Source organism: Limulus polyphemus, unplaced genomic scaffold (genome assembly GCF_000517525.1).
Source record: "Limulus polyphemus unplaced genomic scaffold, Limulus_polyphemus-2.1.2 Scaffold187, whole genome shotgun sequence".
Lineage (NCBI taxonomy): Eukaryota > Metazoa > Arthropoda > Merostomata > Xiphosura > Limulidae > Limulus > Limulus polyphemus.
This window is the reverse complement of record NW_013665797.1, coordinates 70,547-91,014: the sequence shown is the minus strand read 5'-3', so window position 1 is coordinate 91,014 and position 20,468 is coordinate 70,547. Positions and strand designations below refer to the sequence as shown.

The window sequence follows — 20,468 nt, the reverse complement described above, 5'->3', positions numbered from 1 at the left end:
GTCATTTCAGTTCACCACTTGCCCCCTAGGACAGTAAGTTTTCCTTAGGTCTGTGGCCGCCACCTGGCTTTACGAAACCCCCCTTCGTGACATAAGCATGCCCGTGTCAGCCGAAAAGAACCGCGGTAACGTAGACAGATCTAACGAAATTTGTTTATGTAGATTATGACGGATTAAAGCACAAGGTGTCGAACGTAATTGCAAAGTCGTATAATGATAATGAGGAATATTTTACATCATCGGTTGTTTGATATTTTATTCGTTTCTCGTTAAGAATGCACCGGAGTAACGAATCTTCGTGGCGAAAATGATGGAGTGTTTGTGTTAATATAATAATTTATTCGTTGAGTTTTAATAGATTTTTTTTGTCTCCTTCGTATTTCGTCGGGCACTGTTTTGTTGTAAACTAAAGTTTTGTTCATTTTACATGATTGCAGATGCGCTGATGTATTTAATGTAATGTTGCCATCCAGCGTGTGTTTCTACAGCTTTGCTCTAAGCCAGTATTTCGCAGCCTTTTCCAGCCCAAGGTTGTCTTGCTTTAATATAAATATAGTGTGATACTCCCAGCACCTTATGAATATTTAAACAAAATTTACTTTCAATGTGAAATCGAAGCTTGTGTCGATGTACAGTCTCACTCTATCCTGGCAAGAACGGTTGACAGTGTAACTCCGAGCTCCAGTGTTTAACCGATCTCAGATGTTTTTTGTTTTCTATTCCGTCAACAGACATGAACCAGGCACATTATACAGATTACAAAGGTCACCACTGGACCTTAACACATCAGTTGGGATCTAGGCAACAGACATGAACCAGGCACATTATACAGATTACAAAGGTCACCACTGGACCTTAACACATCAGTTGGAACCTAGGCAACAGATATGAACCAGGCACATTATACAGATTACAAAGGTCACCACTGGACCTTAACACATCAGTTGGGATCAAGGCAACAGACATGAACCAGGTACATAGGTCACCACTGGACCTTAGCACACCAATTGGGATCTAGGCACGTTATATAGATTACAAAGGTCACCACTGGACCGTAGCACATCAGTTGGGATCTAGGCAATAGACATGAACCAGGCACATTATACAAATTACATAGGTCACCACTGGCCCTTAACACATCAGTTGGGATCTAGACAACAGACATGAACCAGGCACATTATACAAATTACATAGGTCACCACTGGACCTTAGCACACCAATTGGGATCTAGGCACGTTATACAGATTACAAAGGTCACCACTGGACCTTAACACATCAGTTGGGATCAAGGCAACAGACATGAACCAGGCACATTATACAGATTACAAAGGTCACCACTGGACCTTAGCACATCAGTTGGGATCTAGGCATTATACAGATTACAAAGGTCACCACTGGACCTTAGCACATTAGTTGGGATCTAGGCAACAGACATTAACCAGGCACATTATACAGATCACAAAGGTCACCACTGGACCTTAGCACATCAGTTGGAACCTAAGCAACAGACGTGAACCAGGCACCTTAGACAGATTACATATTAAGAACAGGTCATTTATAGTAAGTGAAAACATTGTTGCCTACGGTTATAATCTGAACAATCAATGAACTGAACAGAAACCAGAACGTTTACTACGTTTTAGACGAGTACTTTTTAAGTCAATGCGTTTGGCATTACAATTATATGAAACAAATGTTTATGACTTTACAACTTCCTCAGGTAAAAGATTGAAAAGAGAGGTTTTGATTCCAACCAGTAATGCAAATTTGATAATTCTGTTGTTAGCTTGTTTTCTTATGCCCCATACTGCTGTTATATTTTTGTTTAGGTTTTCCAAACTAACAGCGAGTGATTAGGCAAGATCAAAGTTAATTATAAATGTGAAATGGGAATCTTTCTGGTAACTCTTATCGTTAAGTTTAAGATAATAGTAAATGAAAAGCCATTTTGCATATGATCTCGCTCAGCATTTGTCTGCTCCCCCCAGCCCACCAGACTTACAACGCTAGAAAACAGATTTTGATACCCGTGGTGAGCAGAGCACAGATAGCCCATTGTGTAGTTTTGTGCTTAAGAATAATAAAGAAAAAAAAAGAGCAATATTTCTCTTTTTTTTAATTATGGGTAAGTCCTTCCAACTCCTCTTCTCTGTCAATTATGCGAACTCCTTCCAACTCCTCCTTTATGTCAATTATGTGAAACTCCTTCCAACTCCTCCTTTCCGTCAATTATGGGAAACTCTTTCCAACTCCTCCTTTCCGTCAATTATGGGAAACTCCTTCCAACACCTCCTTTATGTCAATTATGGGAAACTCCTTCCAACTCCTCCTTTCCGTCAATTATGGGAAACTCCTTTAAACCCCTCTTTTCTGTCAAGTATGGGAAACTCCTTCCAACTCCTATTTTCCGTCAATTATGGGAAACTCCTTTAAACCCCTCTTTTCTGTCAATTATGGGTAAGTCCTTCCAACTCCTCTTCTCTGTCAATTATGGGAAACTCCTTCCAACTCCTCCTTTCCGTCAATTATGGGAAACTCTTTCCAACTCCTATTTTCGTCAATTATGGGAAACTCCTTCCAACTCCTCCTTTATGTCAATTATGGGAAACTCTTTCCAACTCCTCCTTTCCGTCAATTATGGGTAACTCCTTTAAACCCCTCTTTTCTGTCAAGTATGGAAAACTCCTCCTTTCCGTCAATTATGGGTAACTCCTTTAAACCCCTCTTTTCTGTCAAGTATGGAAAACTCCTCCTTTCCGTCAATTATGGGTAACTCCTTCAACCCCTCTTTTCTGTCAATTATGGGTAATTCTTTCCACCCCTCCTTTTTGTCAATTATGGGTAACTCCTTCCAACCCCTCCTTTCTGTCAATTATGAGTAACTCCTTCCAACCCTCTTTTCTGCACAACTGGGGGCGCTAACTCAACAACAATTTACTTTGTAAATAAAAGTTAGCAGAACAACTACAATTACTTAACTAGACGTTTGGAAGAAAACTGTGGCTTACAATACAAGTATATTTACTTATGCCCCATAATGTACATTTGTTTCTCAGTATTTGAATACGTTTTTCCGATGTTGTGGCATTTTGAATACAGAATGATAGTGACTTTTACATTTTTGGCGTACAAATTCAAAAGAAGTGAATTTTACCGTATCTTGATAAAAGCTTTAATCCCACTTTACCTAATGATAGTATCTGAAGCTCCTCCTGGCCTAATCAGTGTTAAACAGTGGTCCAAAGTGGGTGTGATCTTGAGTGTGTACAACATAAACATCTAATACATGGGCGCTATTTAACATCTGCGCTTTGTGATAAAAATCACACTAGACAGCAGATGTTACACCATGTCTATATCATGATTTTGGTTTCGAGTAGAGCTAGTTAAATTTAAGTTGTAGATTATGTTTGAGACTCATATCTTAAATAAAAATCAGTGTTGGAATGACAGAGTTTCATTATATTTTTTCTTCGGTCGTCAACATATTTTCTGGTAACAAATGAACAAGAATACAAGTTGTTTGCTTCTCTTTGGTTGACTATAGTTCATACTTCTTACACGGCCCGGCATGGCCAGGTGATTAGGGCGCTCGACTCGCAATCTGAGGGTCGCGGGTTCGAATCCCCGTCCCGCCAAACATGCTCATCCTTTCAGCCGTGGGGGCGTTATAATGTGACGGTCAATCCCACTATTCGTTGGTAAAAGAGTAGCCCAAGAGTTGGCGGTGGGTGGTGATGACTAGCTGCCTTCCCTCTAGTCTTACACAGCTAAATTACACTGCTAAATAATTTATATACTGTAATAAAACTTAGGCTTAGGCTGCAGCATGATATTTCCTATGTGAATCAAATCATGTGGACATCGAACAGCCTTCGTAGCGGACAGGTAATGACGTAAAGTTACCAAGCCCAAATAATATGGCATATGTTGATTATTGATACCCGAATCTAGACTAACAAGGTCACAGTAAAATTTAATGGGATCAGCAAACTGATTTATGACGCTGATGTACAGAAACACACCCGACAATTAAAAGGCTTGCTTATATGTAAGGAATGAGCTTTCAAGGTGTGTGATGTTTCTTTTAATGTATATTACGTAGTGAATATGTATGATGGGCCGGAAATGATGCATCTTGGGATGTTGCACAGCTTCCTTATTCTTAATAAGCAGATGTGCAAATTAGAATCCGCAAGAGCAGAACATAAGTGAATACGGTGTATTCAGAACATTATAACCTCGTTAAGGATATCTGGAGTTCGTTATTATTCAGGTTTAACGTCTCCCATCATTTCTGCCAGGTTTTTGGACAAGACGCATAACAAATACACCCAATTTGTATCCAAAGGAAAATATATACCCATCGAATGGAGTGCTGGCGAATTCTATGGCTGTTCCACTCTATTTCATCGTCCCATGAGTTTCGTAGAGTATACAAGTTCTCCACTGATTAGCCATTTTAGCCTACGATTTATATGTCGCTGTGTCTGCGAACTTATACCGTTAGAAACCGGGTTTCGATACCCATAGTGGACAGAGCACAGATAGTTTTTTTGTGTAGTTTTGCGCTTAGTAACAAACAACAGCCCCCCAGTGGCACAGCGGTATGTCTGCGGACTTACAACGCTAGAAACCGGGTTTCGATACCCGTGGTGGGCAGAGCACAGATAGTCCTTGTGTAGCTTTGTGCATAATTAAAAACAAACAAACAACAACTTTATAGGTAAATAAATGTATTGTTTGTTAAGTTCAAACACTGTCTGAGCTATGTTCAGCACAGTTCGAACCCTGAGTTATAAGCCTTCAAACTTACTGATGTGTTGTTGAGTATGCAGCTTATATATATATTTGATTACTTACAATAAATATCAATTGAAATAAACATGGTTTCTTATTAAAGATATTTTTTTCAATTTGAGGCACAGATATTATTGTTCTTATTTATGTAACAGAATGGTGTGATTACATTATGTCAGATTTATTGTTTTAGTTTTAAATATTATCATATCCTCGTCTCTTTTTCGCGCGCAACTGACGATTATTGGGGGGGAAAATAAAAGAGTAGAAATTTCTGAGATCTCTAAATGTTTGCTTGTTGGCTGATCTATGTTGAAAGCATAGAATATCAACGCGAGTAACTGTATAATAAACAAATTCATACCCTCAACAAAATAGTCCAGCGTGTAAATTGAAGTACACTGATAACAACTTACTACGAGGTTTCTTGCATAGCTACAAAAGCCATGGTTTGTATAAGGACAAATAATAAGGTATTGGGAAAATATCATATTCTTTACTGCTGATGTACATAAATTCTTCTGGGTGTTACGTTACACTGAACCACCCGAAAACAAAACAAATCATTTTCAAGTCGTCTTTTTCTTTCATGTTTACCTTAGTAGAAGTCCCCCAGTGGAACAGCAGTATGTTTACGGATCCGGGATTCACTTACCAGATAGTTTATTGTGTAACTTTACGCTAAAACAAAACAAACCTTTGTATATCAACTAATCACTCCTTTGAAAACCTGAGGTTCATCCGAGTACAGAAGTGATATATATCCATGAACCGATTTTTTGTTGTTGTTAAATTAGAATTGTTTAGACAACCAAGTGAAACTGGATAGCAAAAAAATAAGATAATTAGTATAGTAAAAATTGCAAATGAACAAAATTTCGCTACCTTAATTAAGCCTAATGACTAAGATTCGTTTATAGCCTTAGCTTATCACATCCACACTTTAGAAACACGTTTTCTAAGAAACCAAATACCGGACCGATTTGTCACCAACCTCAGTCACTAAATTAAATCACTCACGTGACCTGTAGCACATAGCGCTGTTTCTTATCTTAAGTCTCCATAGCTGGTTAGGGTCTACGTATTATTATGATACTTTTTTTTTTATAAGTCAAAAACGGTTGTCTTTTTCTTGTTCAGAGATTCTCTGTGATAAATGACTAGAATTCCACTAATTAAACACATTTGTCATTATTCAGGTTCTAACTAACACGGTAATTTGTTACATAGAAAACTTTGGTACATATTTTTCAGTTTAAAAATAATTTAATAAAGAGCCTTATTTGCTCAATATCTTCATGTTTTAACTAAATATAAATTAAAGTCTGGACCAATCTATGAATTTCAAGTGAAATTATTTGCTACTTTAGCCGAAGGTTTTTAAACAGTCCTGAAATGTGATTTACATAAAGTTACCCAATGTTTATTGCAAAATGCAACATAATGTCAAACTGAGTGTTAGCGTGGTGAAAATTATGGATGTCATTACGGCTTGAAATGGCCCACGGCATCACAGAATACAACATGATGGAAGCGTGACTTAACGACTGTTGGTAATCTTGAGCATGTGATGTATTATAGGTAGCAGTGAAAAGGCACGTTGTTCACGTTCTTGGTAATTTGCCCCAGAGTTGTCTCTCAACACAACGGGTACAGAGGAAACTACATAACCTAATTTGGAGTATGGAACTGATGCACGTAGGGAATGTTGTTCGAATGGAATCGTTAGTTTTTGACAATATTCAGCTTTTTTCTCCATGGAACTTGGTCTCCCGATACTCCGAATGTAAAATGGAATATGGTCTCCCGATACTCCGAATGTAAAATGGAACTTGGTCTCCCGATACTCCGAATGTAAAATGGAACTTGGTCTCTCGATACTCCGAATGTAAATATACGCAACACCAACCGTATCCACATTGGGAATTGGCGCGCTGCTTCGCTTTGTAAAAAAAAAAAAAAATATATTTATGTTAGTGGCCCGGTTGGGTTCTGTTTACTTCCAGAAAGTTATACTTATTACTTGTTATAAGGGCGGTCACTTCTTTTTCCATTTGATTGAAACAGGGAGTCAGTGATGTTTGTCTCGTGACTGTTAGAGCAAAGACAGCCTCTCTGAAGCCTCTTTTGATGGCCAGTCGCCCCTTTTGAGCTGCGACCCTGAAATAATATTCATAGAGTAAGGGGATAACCTTCTGCATGATTAACTTTTGGAGGTGTAGACATTGCTGTAGACATCCTGAAGTTGTTCTATTGTTCACGATGGAAACTGTAGAACACTGTGAAGAGGTCTGTGGAGAAACACAGTGCTGTATATGCTAAAAACGCAACCCTGATCAGAATACAAAGACCCATAAAACGCAAGTGAATCTTATGTAAGATATTTTTGAGTACAAAACGAGACTATGTAGTTTTAGATGAAGACAGAAATCCAGACGTACTGTCTCGTGTGATAAAACAAGCAGGATAGATAGTGTCAGCATAAAACAACATATATTGTGGGTGCAGAATGGTCTTTCTTAAGAGCAAAAGGGGTAAACATGAGAAAACTGAGGATGAACAGATATCCACTGAGGGTTGAATATAAATAGGAAAAGCACCAAATTGCGGATACCTAGAACAAGTTTCCCACAACAATGTTTTTTTTAATGTAATAACAAAGAAAGCACTACGAAGATAGCTGTCAGTGTTATTGCACGGATTATCCGTTTGTATACCACTTGGTAGTAGTAGTTGTAAGAGTCAATTTCTGGTAAATGTGTGTGCTGTAAAATGAACTGCACCATTCTCATATGACATTTGATGTATCGCAGTTCAGTAGAACAGACCTGACATAATACAGTAAGTGTGAGATAGTTATCACTAATAAGTGCAAAGCTTAAATTTCAAAAAAATCCTGTAGCAGGTGACGATTACAAACTCACTGGAATTTCCAAAAGATTAGTTGTATCGGGCTACTTCATGCCCGGCGATATACACACTTCCTACTGTTCCATACTCCAAACTTGTCTGGCATTGCTCGTAGCAAAGCTAAGAGCTGACATGCCTCTGAGGGTATCATACTCCGTATTCCAGATTGTTGATGTTACCTGAGTTGCAACAGCAATCAGTGGTGCCAGAAAAGCTCTGATGGATAACTTTGTGACACAATATCTAATACACATAAAAAAAAATATGTCCATTTCGAATCACGAAAGACAACTTTAAAGGAGCTGTTTGTAGATGATCTAGGTATAGCTACTCTTACTTTCACATCGAGAAGGATAGCAATTACGGTTTCTGATCTAGAAACGTGCCTTTTTGAAGCCAGTGTTGATTTTTGGAAACAGATATGGATAACGGAGGAAATCCTTGAACTCATGGAAGATAGAAAGAAGATGAAAACCCGTTATACGGAAGAGTTTGAGAAACTTGACAAAATAATTCAATCAATGTACAATGAAGAAAAGGAAAAAAATGGCTTAATGAAAAATGTATGTAAATAAAAGAACAAAAGGATAAAGCTGTTACATTAATGTATAGGAATATCAAAGATAAAGGATGATACACTGCTAGTGGGTGTATAAAAGCTAAGAATGGTGATATAATTATGGAACAAAAACAAGTATTGAAAAGATAGACAAAATGTATTGAAGATTTATTCCACAACAGTCGTGAAGAAAAGCCATCTATTAATGAAAAAGAACATGGACGGGTTGAAAATTTTAAGGTCAGAAGTATGAACATTTATCAACAGAATGAAAACTAATAAAACTACAGGGTCCAGATGAATATGCAGTGGACCAAACAAGAAGAATTTGGTATAGAAAAGTTAACCACTCTTATCAATAGATTAATGAAAATGGTGAAATACCTGAGGATCTCAGTAAATTGATCTTTATTGCACTCCCCAAAAGGCTTGAAGCCATTGAATGTGAACACCATCGAACCACCAGTTTAATGAGCCATGTGACAAAGATCCTATTAAAGGTGTTGATGATGAGAGCTAGAAGCAAAATAAGACAGGATATTGCAAAAATTCAATATGGTTTTATTGAATATCGTGGTAAAAGAAATGCTATCTTCATGGTATGAATGCTTTTGGAAAGGACAATGAGATGAAGAAGGACCTTTTCTTGTGTTTTATTGATTATACCACAGATTTTGATAGAGTCAAGGATGTAGAGTTAATGAAAGTGTTGAAAGAACTGGATATTGATGGGTGTGAAGCAAGGGTGTGTCTTTTCACAATTTTGTAGTAAAAGTGAGAAGAAGGGCTTAAGTATTAACTGTAGGAAACAGAATGTGTAGTAATTACAAAGAAGATCATTCCTGTATGCATTGTTAAAGTAGATAAGGAACAGATAAGGTAGATCGATCAATTCAACTACTTAAGAAGCTGAATAACATCAGATGGTAAATGTGATCATGAAATAAAATAGTGAATAGAGTTGGCAAAAGACGCATTTTTGGAAATGAAAAATATACTGACAAATTAATTAAGCATTTAGGATTGCTGTGTTATACCTATGCATCTTGTGTATGCATTAGAATGTTGGACAATATCGCCAAGTATGGAAAAGAGAATTGAAGCAATTGAGTTGTGGTTTTTAAGGCGCATCTTGAAGGTACGTTAGACAAGTTATACTTCAAATCAAGATATTTTGTCAAGAGCAGGTTGCAGGCAGAAGCTGCTGACTAACATCAGAAAGAGACAGTTGGAGTTTCTCGGACACGTTACGAGGAAAGAAGAAATTGAAAACCTGATCGTAACTGGAAAGATTGAAGGAAGGAAAGACCGTGGAAGACGGATGTTGACTTATGTCAAGTGTCTATTTAAATGGATATTCTTTGTGCCTCAAGGAGAAAAGATCTGTGAAGGGCCATGGCCACCATTGTCCTGTTTGGATACTGTACATAGAGAGAAATCTGTGGAGGACCATGGTCACCACCGTCCTGTTTGAATATGGTACATGAAGAGAGATCTGTGGAGGACCATGGTCACCATCGTCCTGTTTGGATACTGTACATAGAGAGAGATCTGTGGAGGACCATGGTCACCATCGTCCTGTTTGGATACTGTACATAGAGAGAGATCTGTGGAGGACCATGGTGACCATCGTCCTGTTTGGATATGGTACATAGAGAGAGATCTGTGGAGAACCATGGTGACCATCGTCCTGTTTGGATATGGTACATAGAGAGAGAGATCTGTGGAGGACCATGGTGACCATCGTCCTGTTTTGATGTGGTACATAGAGAGAGAGATGAAAATTGTTACTTCTAACTAGTATTTTGAGGTCCTATATTGTTGATGGCAAGAACAATCACATTTTCACTTTAAAATGTATGATGTCCACTAACAATGGACAACTTAAGACTTGTTAACGAATGCATTCCAAAATGAGATTTATTGTCGATCGAAGTCTTTGATTGCGAAGAATTCTTGTAGAAAATTAAAATATTTTTTAACAGTTTAACACGAACATTACATTTCTTTAAAATATCTTTTTTATTTATTAGGAGGAATACCATTCCAGAATGGTAACTAAGGTTAGATGATAAGTTGAGTCTATGAATGGGAGCAATTAAAAATGAAAAACATGGCGTAAAATCGACCATAAGTCGTAAATCTTTTACACTGAATATTTTGTAAGGATTGTTTGTATTGTACAATGCACTATGAACGCTACTAAATAACACAGGAGGAAGAGGAAATAATTCACAGAAGATTCTGTCACTTTCATTCCAGCAAATAAGTTGCAGAAGAAACTAGCTTCGCAGCGTGTTGCTTGGGGTTTCCCTGCTGTTTCTTAGAGCTACCTTCGTGATTTACTGTTTGATATTTATCGATTCAAACTGACAAAGTCGCATACATCTTTCAGACACTAGAAGTTTCTTTTTGTTCCATACCAAGCACGACTGTAAACTACTAAGAATCAAACTCCAAACACGGCGTGTGACCACAAAGGTCTGCTTACCGTGTAAGTCAGTATCATTTGATAATCCAGTGTATGTGGTTGGTATTGCCAGCATTGCTTAGGGAAAAAATAGTGGGATTCTGTACCCACCTTCACCAAGATATGTATGTATCTGCACATTCCAACACCAGACTTGCAGCATGTGCTTGATGTAGCGTATCAGGAATAGGCTTGACTTGACGAAAATATGTGCGTGATGCAGGTAACTGAACGAGAAAACCGTGTGTTGTTTTGGGTGCTCGGCAGAGTACATGAAAATAACACACATTAGGTATGAACCATAAAAAAGAAATACGATGATGTATGTACTTCTATCTATTACCATATGAGCTAATATATAACAGTTGTTAATACAATGTGTTCTATTTTTTATTACGGAATTAATTAACAAATATATATTTCCGTTAGCATTTATAGGATCAAATAACTAGTGATCGTATGTTATACGGATGTAAGATGGCATAATCAAATTCAATATAGGCCATTTTAGACCCTTACTGACTTCGATCCTTACCAGAAATGCACTTGAACATTCGAGGATAAACGAAGGAAGAAACCGTTGTTGCTAAAAGTTGTATAAGAACCGCTCGACATGTTTTGAATTTCGCGCAAAGCTTCACGAGGTGTTTCTGCTCTAGTAATGGTTTGGTTTATTTTGAATTTCGCCCAAAGCTACACGAGGGCTATCTGCGCTAATCGTCCCTAATTTAGCAGTGAAAGACTAGAGGAAAGTCAGCCAGTTAACACCTCCCATCGCCAACGCTCCCACGGCTGAAAGGACGAAGATTCGAACCCGCGATTCGCAGGTTACAAGTCGAGCGCCCTAACCACCTGGCTATGCTAGACATGTTAGGGATATCTTTGAATGAAAGAGACGTGATTCGCCTGTTTTCGTTTCGATCTATGGGGTATAATTTTACGTCATTGTTTCATCCATTCGTTAATGCTGTTTTTGTGTGAAATTGGCTTTTTTAACTGATTTTTAATTGGTGGGTTGCGTACAACAACTCAATAACTTTATAAAATACTTACCAATAACATTGTATCAGTGTATGGATTTGGTTGCACTATCAGGACCAGATTCCAAACATATGAATAGTCGAGTTGTATTAGAAATATTGTAATTTGGCCGAATGCCGCCTTGAGGGGTTACCTGTTTTAATCACTCGCACCACTATACAGTATTGTATAGTCTGTGTCAGTCAGTCAGTAAACACTAAAACGACGTCACATAAGGGAAGCTTAACATTGCAATTTGTAGTGTCGTGAATGGCCCGGCATGGCCAGATGGTTAAGGCACTCGACTCGCAATCCCCGTCACACCAAACATGCTCGCCCTTTCAGCCGTGAGGGCGTTATAATGTGACGGTCAATGCCACTATTCGTTGGTAAAAGAGTAGCCCAAGAGTTGGCGGTGGGTGGTGATGACTAGCTGCCTTCCCTCTAGTCTTACACTGCTAAATTACGAACAGCTAGCGCAGATAGCCCTCGTGTAGCTTTGCGCGAAATTCTAAACAAACAAACAAATAAATAGTGTCGTGACGTCAGTAACACGTACACGTGCCACGAATTACCAGAAGAATTATGCATTCTGTAGAATACAACATACCGTGACATATGAACTTCAAAAGCAAGAAATAAACATACTTGTTGCTCTTGTTTGTCTAAATAAAGGAGAATTATGGCATAAGATGTTAGTGAAACCCAAATGCCTAATAAGATATTTATATTCGATTATTGATGAAGCGTCATAGCAACATAATGTGTCACACGAATGAGCCGCAATGGTTACCTTAGTAATGTGTCACGAGTTCCAAAAGAATAATTCACGATACAATGACGTGTTACGTATTTTACACGACTGAATCACGATGGTTACGTTAGTTTTTGTTAGCGTATTTTACGTTATAGTCTCTCAGGTTCTGGAAGCGGTATGTACTTTTGGGTACGGTCTTCCAACACAAAAAATAATGGTGTTAAAATAGATAATGTTATAAATCCTTACCCTAATTATATTATGACATAAATAAAATTGATGGAAATTACATTTCACCAACTCGGCTAGTCTGTGGCTCAGCTAGGCTTATCACTCATATCAGCATTTGATTATTGATGTCACTGCAGAAACTTTCCTTTAGTCAGAAGCACGTGTTTCTCACAGATAACTTTCATCTATTACTAGCGCTTTCTGGAAGTCTTTACCTATATGGTGACTTTAAGGGGTCAATTCTTTTGAAATTGCCCCCCGATGGGACAGCGGTATGTCTACAAACTTATAACGCTAAAATCCGGGGTTCGATTCCCCGCGTTGACATAGTAGATAGCCCAATGTGGCTTTGTTTCAAATCACCCAACCAAACAAACAAACAGTGTTTGAAATTATAAATCTAATATTCCTCAGACCTCATTTGTTGATTTCTGAAGTCATGTTGATTTCATGCTGTCGTTTTAGTAACATTTTGAAATTAAATTTAGAACTGTTAACTATTTTACACATCATTAGTAATTTGAAATTGATGATGAATGAATGCTCTTACTTTTGGAAACCTTGAATCTGATAGTGAGGGTATATATAGTTGTTAGAAGATTGTTCGTAGGTGTTGCGGTGGTAAAATATTACTATCAATAAGAATATAATACTTGTCATTTTGAAATTGAATAAGGCGGCCATTTTGAAATTCAGGATGACCACCATGACAATCATCCTTGCCCCAATAATGGGGCCATAGAAATCAAGATATGTAGTGCAAAATGTTTTGTTAATGGTGGCCATTTTGCACTCTAAGATGACGTCTGTTAACGTAGGTGTTATAATAATTTTTCCTGAAAGTTACTAAGTTTGTACCCCCCCCCCAGAAAAAATAAAACAACAACATATAAAACTTAATTTTGCTACACAAACTAACAGACTATTAACTGTGAAGTTGAGCTGCTTAGAAATAATTGTCAAACTTCCTGTTTAGAAAAATTTCCTATATGACAATTTGTATTTAAAATGAGTTTTGTTTTCTTGGTATAGCATTACTGTATTGGAAGTTTAGAAAAAGTAGAGGAATATTCTAGGTTTTCGTAAAAATATCGTTAAATTCAATGTAAAGAAACAAAACCAGGCGAACTGTCGAATTGATGTGCCAGTGTCACAAGTTTCACTTATCTGTAACGTAGTTGTGACGAATTAAGTGATGACAGAATTGAGGAAAAACAAGACAATTATACGTTTCATAAATACATAATTTATTATGACCTTGGCTTCCCCAGGAAAGACATCATCAGGTACAGTGCCTTTACTGGCGAAAACATGATCGTAATGAATGATGTATTTGTGAAATGTACAATTGTCTTGTTTTTTCCTCAATTCTGTAATTATGGAGTTTCACCAAGTACCGACGGTTTCAAGTATTAATTAAGTGATGTTTTACAGGCTTACGTGATCTTTCGTCAAGATTTAGTATTGGCGGTTTCTTAACATCACATACTAAAGGATCATTCTTGAATCAACATATATTTATTATCATTTGTGTGAGATATCTCCGAAACATTCACGACAGAGGGTAACATTAGGCTTTATCGTATGTTATAACATGGGCAGTATCAGCACAGTGATATAACAAAAACACGATTAAAAAGGGCTAGAAAGAAAAATACAAAACCGACTAAAATTTTACAGTGACTTAATTTGTGACGTTAGGCTTAATTGTACCATAATTAAAATCGGCTATCTTTCTCAAAGGCCAAGAGTTCTTTGTTGTTGCTGTTCAATTTAATGTAATTCTTAGGAGCTGTTGGCTTATGATTTTAGTATGTATAATAATAGTTGATAAAAGTGATAGTAGATGGCGCCAGCTGTATGGTATACAAGTTTACACGATCGTCAGCCGCAGGATGGTGTTGACAAGGTTTTGATTATGTGGCAGAATTTGTAGGTGTGATTATTAATTCTAATGCTCTTAGAAAGCAGGTTTGTTTTCTGTTAACTCTTGTTACCTGATATGGATGTGTAACTTTTACACATGTGGTGCTTCACCATTTTTTTACAGGAACTTAATCATAAAATTTTCAGCGAAACTATGTTATATTGAAACACTAGAGTAATGCTGGGACGTTCGAATGAAGTGCTGCTGATTCTTACCTAACTGGGTTTATATTGAAACACTAGAGTAATGCTGGGACGTTCGAATGAAGTGCTGCTGATTCTTACCTAACTGGGTTTATTTCTATTTTTTAAACTGTTTATACGACAGTGACGTAAGCTTTATGAATTGGTTGTCAGAAAGCACGTACAGTGTTAATTTGTCGTATACCCATGTGTACATATTATTATGTGTTCGGCAGTTAGGTCACTAACACGATCCATTATCAATATGGCTATTCCCGAAAAACGTCAAGAGAAGATTGTTATTACTAACTTGCAGTGTGCAAAACAGAAGATTGTTATTACTAACTTGTAGTGTGCAAAACAGAAGATTGTTATTACTAACTTGTAGTGTGCAAAACAGAAGATTGTTATTACTAACTTGTAGTGTGCAAAACGGAAGATTGTTATTACTAACTTGTAGTGTGCAAAACAGAAGATTGTTATTACTAACTTGTAGTGTGCAAAACAGAAGATTGTTATTACTAACTTTTACCATACAAAACAGAAGGTTGTTATTACTAACTTTTACCATACAAAACAGAAGATTGTTATTACTAACTTTTACCATACAAAACAGAAGGTTGTTATTACTAAATTACACCATACAAAACACAAGATTGTTATTACTAACTTACACCATACAAAACAGAAGGTTGTTATTACTAACTTACACCATACAAAACACAAGATTGTTATTACTAACTTACACCATACAAAACACAAGATTGTTATTACTAACTTACACCATACACCCGTTTATCACCGTAAAACTAAATATTTAATTGAAGTGAGAGCTGTTTTTCTTAACTTATTTTTATTTCTATAACAACAGAAACTCTAATACACTTTTATAGCATGTGTATCAAACAGAAGTTGTGAATTATTTTGGTATAAAAGGAGGAACGTGGACACTTCTGTGTAAAAAACGTGAATTCTTCTAAATTGCAAATAATTAAATCTGAGGTCTGATTAAATCAACTGCTTTTAAAGAGCCACAGTTGGCAAAAAGAAACACCCAGCGAGATTATTGCTTTTGTTTTTATGGAGAAGTACCATCAGTGGCCTGTACCTTTGAAATGAGAGTTTGTGTAAACGTGAGACCTGCTGGTCTGGAATCGTAATATTTCAAAGCAGAGTTTGTGGAGAGTAGGATCCATTGTTCTTGAGATACAATCTTTTTGAAGGGAATTTTTTGAAAAAGTTATACATACATTAGCCCAAATTTTAAACGGGTGTTTACAAAATGTAGAAAGACCTTTTGAAAAGTTTTGTAGCAGAGCCGGAATTTTTTTTTTGAAAAAGTTATACATACATTAGCCCAAATTTTAAACGGGTGTTTACAAAATATAGAAGGACCTTTTGAAAAGTTTTGTAGCGGAGCCGGATGTAATGATTTTTTCCCAATATTCCTTCAATAATGAATGATTCTGGAAGTATATGTGTGAAATAGAGTACTTTGTTGAAGGTGTGGTTACTGTTGTTGAAGCCATCTGGAGGGCTGGGTTGTTTGTCTCACCGATCCGATTGGAGTCTTGAATGTACCATAAAATACAGCTTTTGTCACATTTTCTAAAAAGTGTTACACAAAAATGTTATGTATTTGTGATAAACGATTGAGTAAAACACCGTACAGAAGGTGATTGATTTTTCTCAGCTCAAAATCCATTTTTAGTCGTCGTGAGGTATTTTGAATATTTTTTTATAAGATATATGAGTCATGTTATTTATGTGTCATTATAGAAATAACAAACCGGAACGACTCCAAAACTCCATTGAAGTATCATGTGCGTGAGTGTATGCACACTGTTATTTCCGTCAAAAAGGAAATGACGTAGTGTTATTAACATAATGTTTGTTGTCGTTGTATGTTTGACATTTGTCTTTACACAAAAACCGAATTAATTTCTTCTACTAATGCCAATTTAGTATGATTTTTCAGGGATCAATTAAAATTCACGAAAGTCTTGAATTATCTATAAATTTCCAAAACTATAGGGACGAACGTGGTCTAGTAATTAGCGTTTGGACTATGGACCTACATCCCGTTACTTCAAATAAATAAAAAGTGGGCCCGGCATGGCCAGGTGGTTAGTGCGCTCGACCCGCAGTCTGGGGGCCGTGGGTTCGAATCCCCATCACACCAAACATGCTCCCCCTTTCAGCCGTGGGGACGTTATAATGTGACGGTCAATCCCATTATTCGTTGGTAAAAGAGTAGCCCAAGAGTTGGCGGTGGGTGGTGATGACTAGCTGCCTTACACTGCTAAATTAGGGACGGCTAGCGCAGACAGCCCTCGTGTAGCTTTGCACGAATTTCAAAAGAAACAAACAAATAAAAAGGTGTACCTGAATTCTGGGGCTATGGGCGCATTATAAGGGCGACGAACAAATCAATCTATCCGGTCAAACGGCTAATTCAGATAGCTCGTGAATAACTTTGTTCGAATATGCAAAAAACAAACAAACCAAGACTATGATGTATATTACGTTTTTGCGATAAATATTCAGAATGTAGAAAAACGTTCATTGAGATTTGTCGGTTTATTTCAGAAGTCAGCAGATCCTCAGGCTTTGGATGAGTCAGGCTGGGTATTCACCTGTATCTGATCTTTGGTTATTTTTAATACTTTTTTGTCTAAATCATTCACACTGTTGTTGAGTTGTATGTCAATACGGCATGATTTTGGGGTGAAATATACAAGCATAAAGTGTCTGTCTTCCGACCATTAATTGAAAGATCAAGCTTAAACAATTGTAAACTTTTTTTTTGAGAAAGCCAACTATTTTACCATTTACTTACATTTTTAATGGAAAAGTAATACTTAGGTTTTAAATTTGGTACATTATAGCAACACACTCACCTCCTAAAAAATTACATGTTGAAACGATAACTTCTTATTAAGTGAGCTCGTGGTAACAAAACACAACGTGCAATTGAAGATAATAGTCCCTGAATTTGATCACTTTTAGGTTCAAAGGAAAGATACTCATCTGACCGAACGTTGATTTTCTAACTGATAGTGAGAAACTTAAAAACGTGGAGCTAAACGTCAACACTGGCGCTTCGAATAGTAGAGAAAAAACCGACTGGCAACACTTCTGGGACTCCACAGTATTCACAGTCGCCGGCCCAAGAATTAATGCCTGCCATTGTCTGAGAGGATGTCATATGGCAACTAACCGTTAATCAGTTTTCCATACTATTCTAACCGTGATTAGTTTCAGTTTCGTAACCTTGATTCTCCCGCTGACGACATCAGAAAACCGACGATAAATCAAAAGATGAACGTCTTCACTTTGAACCTGAAAGTGAATGAACTTAAGACAGGAACGACCGTAGTAGACTTTTAACATACACTGATGATTAACGATTTAAGTCACAATACCACGTTTTCTGCACTATGATAAGAATATTAGAGCGATAAACATTAAGTTCAAGTTTTAGTTAATTTTCTTTTTTAAATTGCAGAATCTCTCTAAGCTCTTCATTAATTTATTGAAACACTAAACCAAAACTTTTTATACTTACTGTTCCTACATGTTCACTATCCAAGTGCTGTTGTGTAAAATTACAGCGAGTCTCTTGTTTTATATCTTCAAGAGCATTTCTAGCAATGAACAAGTAACATTAAGTTTTGGTTTTAGTTTCTTTATAACACAAGAGTCTCAATAATTCTAAGTTTTGCGTCGTTTTTCGCAGAACACACTATACCAAATGATTTTTGACTTGCAGCTTCCCCCCCCCCCCACCCCAGTGGCACAGCGGGATATCTGCGGTCTTACAACGCTAGAATCAGGGTTTCGATACCCGTGGTGGGCATAGCACAGATAGCCCATTGTGTAGCCTTGTGCTTAATTACAAACAAACAAAACCTGCTGCTCCCTCTTATCCACTATGTAGATTTCAGTAGCTGCTTCAAGAATTAGACAGCCAAGGTGAGCGAACCATTGATCCAATATAATCCTATTAACAACGAGAACAGAAAAATCGATAGATCAAACTAAGTGTTGTGACTTATCAATTCGTTCTTTTATTTCGCAAAGAATACCAATTGCTGATTTTTTTTTCTCAATATATAAATAACTCTTTGCGTCCCTCTTCCCCTCCGTAAGTTAGGGTAAAATCCGGATTTCAATTTCTCGCGGTGTTCAGAGTACAGATAGTCCATTGTGTAATAACAATTCTCTATATGGTACATGTGATAATTTAACAAAAAAAAATGGTACATCGTACCTTTTAATACCATTTATTCAAGAATTGCTTGATAATTACATTAATAAAACTAAATGAAAAACATTTTTGATGAAACTTTAGTCCCCAATTTCTTTGTTGTGAAACAAATAATAAACACTGGGATTACATAAGTTCTTCAGATTAAAATAAAAAACAAGTTTTGTATTACCTTATTATATTGCTATAAGATATTCAATAGCACATTTAGTAAAGTTTGTCACCCCGGTGTGGCAGCAGCAAGTCCATGGACTTAAAACGCTAAAATGTGGGGTTAAATTCCCCACGGTGGACACAGCAGATAGCTCAAAGAGGATTCGCTCTAAAAGCAAACAAACAAAAGTTTTTAAATTAATGTCACCTTTAGTTGTAAGCTTTTCTTTCATAAGCCGTATACTTTATTTGTTCATTAATCTTTTGTTTCAATAGAAAAGATGGGAGAAGTAGTGTACTTAAACTAACACAGAACGTTTCAACACTGAATCGAGGGGTGGACGCAGTACACTCACTTTTAAAAATTTACCTCAAAGCCACAAAAGGTCAGCTAGTCAACAGTACTCACTGCCTATTCTTGGCCACAAAAGGTCAGCTAGTCAACAGTACTCACTGCCTATTCTTGGGATACTCTAACTTGACCGAATAGTGGGATTTGACAATAACTCATTAGCGCATCCAGGTCCCAGAGTGCGGAGTGCGTTTTTTTGCGACAATAAAATGGTATGTGGACTTCACAGAGAAACATGGCTATATCTTCTCGTGGATCTTATCACACAGATTTTTATATCAAAATTAACCTCTTTTTTTTTTTTGGATTTAGACTCATAACCGGCAATGTTTATATATTTCCTTTGATACAATAACGTTTATTTCACTCTTTCACTGCTATATATATTTATATCTAAACATCTGTTCCAGTGCTAAGTGTATTTTTAGATGTGTGTTTTAATATTTCTTTAGTTACTTGAAACTGGGACATTTTGGGAAGTTTGAAAGAAAATGTCTTTTCTTCATGGTGATTACAATTTTAAAGGTCTGACATGGCCTGGTGATTAGGACACTCAACTCGCAATCTATGGGTCATGGGATTGAATCCCATCACCGAACATGCTCGCCATTTCAGTCGTGGGTGTGTTATAATCCATTCATTGGTAAAAAAAAAAAAAAAAACGTAAGCCCAAGAGTCAGCGATGAGTAGTTTGACTTGCTGCCTTCCCTTTAGACCATCCCTTCAAACCTAGGGAATAGTAACGAAGATACCCCTCAGGTAGTTTTGCGCGAAATGCATATGATAGTGCTATAGACTCTACAGGGAAACACACACACACACATATATATATATATA

At 36.9% G+C, this 20,468-nt stretch overlaps 1 protein-coding gene across 2 annotated transcripts in view; it reads left to right on the top strand.

Annotated features, from left to right (window-relative positions):
- LOC111084973 (UPF0489 protein C5orf22 homolog) overlaps positions 1-20,468 on the top strand; it is an 83,336-nt gene that overhangs the window by 61,428 nt on the left and 1,440 nt on the right. The window lies entirely within an intron of this gene.